Below are 3295 nucleotides of genomic sequence, written 5' to 3'. Positions count from 1 at the left end.
TTTTCTTTTCTTTTCTTTTCTTTTCTTTTCTTTTCTGGATATTTCTTTCCCAATCCTGGGAGCTTGGATTCCTTAATGGGAGATACCCAGAATGCTTCTCAGCGAGGGGGGCCTGTCTCTATGTGAGGTATGGAAGTGATGAGCTTCCAGGAATGGGGAAGTCACTGTCATACTACTGTGGCAGGTTGCAATCTTCTGCCTCTTTTGCCCATATTTTGTTTTCGTTTTTAATCTCTGGGAATGGGAGCCCCCTAGGGGCGTTCTCTGCTCTTTTCTTGTGGCAGAAAATCGACAAGGCTCAGGAAGCCAAGAACACAATGTTCCCCTGGGCCTCCATGCAGGAACTGCCAGGACAGTGATTTGGGGGCTTGTGTGAATGATGGGAGGAATGAGCAAAACCTCAGTGGATTCCAGGCTGCCCATGGCCTGGAGCAAACTGTGTCCCTGTTCCTTGAACAGCTTCTTGTTTCCTTAAAGGATCCACGGCCTGCATCTGTGAGTGAATTCTCTGCGTGCTGTAACCATAGGCACAGCCTATGGTTGTGGAGGGAACTTTTTTTTTTTTTTTTTTTTTTTTTTTTTTTTTTTTTTTTTATGTTTGAAGGAACTTGGCAGCCTTTGCCTTCTTGGTTTTAGTGTCCAGGATGGAACTATCCAGAAGGAGCTGGAGCTGTGAAGCTGGCTTGTGGCAGAGAGACTGTTGGACTTCAGTGGTGACATAATGACAGTACAATGAGGCTAAGTAGCAGCTAAGCCTCTTTGCAACATCCCAGGTGACTGACTGCCCTTTTAGCTGAGAAAGCAGTCTGCTAATTGGGAAGTGTGGCTCCCCTGCTCTCCTTTGGTTTTGGATACAGTGTCTCAGACCTATAGGCAGCAGCTCACAAAACAATCACATACATCAGCACTTTCCTTGACTTGGTGGGTGCCCAGTCATCTTCCAGTCAGACAAGCTTTGACTAGAGATCCCTGCTGGCTTAGAATGAGCAGTCACTACCGACTGATTTCCACTTCACCCAACTGTATGGTGACCACAGAAGTAAGGCTGGAGCACCGATCATAGCCCTAGCACAGCATCAGGCCCTAAAGCCTCTACGGGGGTCTACACAGCAGGGTGTTTTCCCTCCCTCAACTCAGAGGTCTCAGCTGAAACTCTGAAGTGGGGAAGTTACATTTCAACAATCTGGGTGCCTCTTCTCTTCACCTCATTGAGATAAATTTCTCCCCAATCTAGATTCAAGTCTAATTTATCCAAAAGACATCCAGTGTACCTCTTGGTTGCCTTTTTCACTTTGGTAGGCAGGGATCACAGATCTGGACCCTCCCTCCCTCCCCATTCCTGCCAAAGGAAACGGCTACAAGCACCGTAGATATTTGTTGAAGCTTCACATGCATACACCACAGTACCGAGAACAGATGTCACAGGGCCGAGCATGATGTCTCCTGCTTTATCCAATCTACAGTCTGCAGACTAGATGATTGGATGGCAGCCTGTTGGCACATGAGCTGGCAAGCAAAGTGAAGCAGCTTCCTTCAGAGATATCATTGGAAAAGAGGCAGGATGAGTAGTGTGGGGCTGATACGCTGTCTCCTATGTTTGATCTTATCCTCGTGGAGCAACCAGCCTGGGAATAAACCAGACATCATTTCAGTCTGTGTGACCACCATAAGTGGAGTCTTCTCTCGTCCTTATTATAAGCCAGATGGAGGAGAAAACCTCAACTGGCTCTGACCGTGACTGCCTATACCTACAAAATCCCCATAGCCTCTTTTTGACCTCCTAAAATGAAATACCTCCACCCTCCCCCCCCCCCAAACATTCACCTCCGAGGCCAAACAAGCCTTTCACAGGATCAATGAGTTGTTCCAGGGCATGTCCTCGGTCCACTACACACCAGACAAACCTGTCCAGCTCCTCGTATGTAATCCTTCCTCCACCTCCATGGAGACCCTATATCAGCCTCAGGGAGTGTTAGAATGGCTTCATTCTGCTATTGGTGGTGCTCTCAGACTCCTAACAAAGCCTGATGCCATGGTCTCTATGATAAATCTAGGAAGAGACAAAGCCTTACAAACACTGGGCAAAGAACCAGACATTCTCATGATCCCTTCTCTCCCTGGAATGTCCAACAGTTTCCTTAAAAATCACTCCTGCTTTGCCACAAACCTAATGGGGTTCTCTGGGCAAATCAATAACCATTATCTCAATGAGAAATGGGCCTCTGCTTTGCCACTCTTGACATATGCATGCTTTCTACTCTCTTCATGAAAACTAGTTCGTGAAGCTTCTCCCATCTTCCCTGATGAGGGAAATTAAGGTGGCTGCAGTCATACTTTTCCACTATGGAGACCAAACCCCAACTATTCATTTCCAGGAGCTCCCTGACTGCTCTCCCGAATTCAGGAACCTCTATGCTGTTTACATGGCCCTAAAGGAGGAAGATGACCCTTTCATCTTATTTTCTGGCAGTGCGTATCTTGATAATCTACTCCCCTGATTTGCCAGATCCATTGTCCAGTTGGATGAAAAAAAATCCCCTCTCCACCCTGCTCATGAGAGTTTCCAATTTGATTCAAGGGAGGACTGCTCCTCTCTTTGTCCAACATGTTAGATCTCATACCCTCCTACCTAGCCCTACACCCAAGTACATCCTTGGGTGACCAAGTTGCCTCTGCATGAATGTTTATAGTTACCCTGGAGCAAGCAAAGAATTTTCACTCATGTACCCATGTCACCCTTAAAGAATTACAATCCTGATTCCAACATATTTCATTCAACTAACTACACTGGATCATAAAAACTTGCAATTCATGTGTCTTGCTAATTTCCACCCCTGTAATACAATAAATGGGAGTTAACTTTGAGGCCTCAAGGTCAGTGTCCTGTGACAGATTAATGTCATCCACATACGTCAACGTGGGCAGCAAAAATATGTTTTTGTTATAAAAGACAGTCTCACTTCATTTCTGCCTAAATGAGAGAAAGCTCTAAAAAACTTGATGGGCCTGCCACAACAAGTCAAGGCTGATAACAGCCCCTGCTTCACCAGCATTCACTTTAAAACCTTCTGCTATGCAATGGAAGTTACTCACCACATGTGGATCCCTTATAATCCCCAAGGACAAGGTATAATTGAAAGGGCAAATCAGATCCTCAAAACCCAGTTAAAGAGGGGTTAGAGGGATGTAACCTCTAACCCCTCTAGTGTTCAGTTGGCAATGGCCCTAACAACACTAAACATTTTTTAACACACACACACACACACACACACACACACACACACACACACACACA

The sequence above is a fragment of the Grammomys surdaster genome, unplaced genomic scaffold (assembly GCF_004785775.1).
Source record: "Grammomys surdaster isolate TR1022 unplaced genomic scaffold, NIH_TR_1.0 364, whole genome shotgun sequence".
In the NCBI taxonomy this organism is placed as follows: Eukaryota; Metazoa; Chordata; class Mammalia; order Rodentia; family Muridae; genus Grammomys; species Grammomys surdaster.
The sequence above is the reverse complement of the archived record's forward strand: the minus strand, read 5'-3'. Positions refer to the sequence as shown.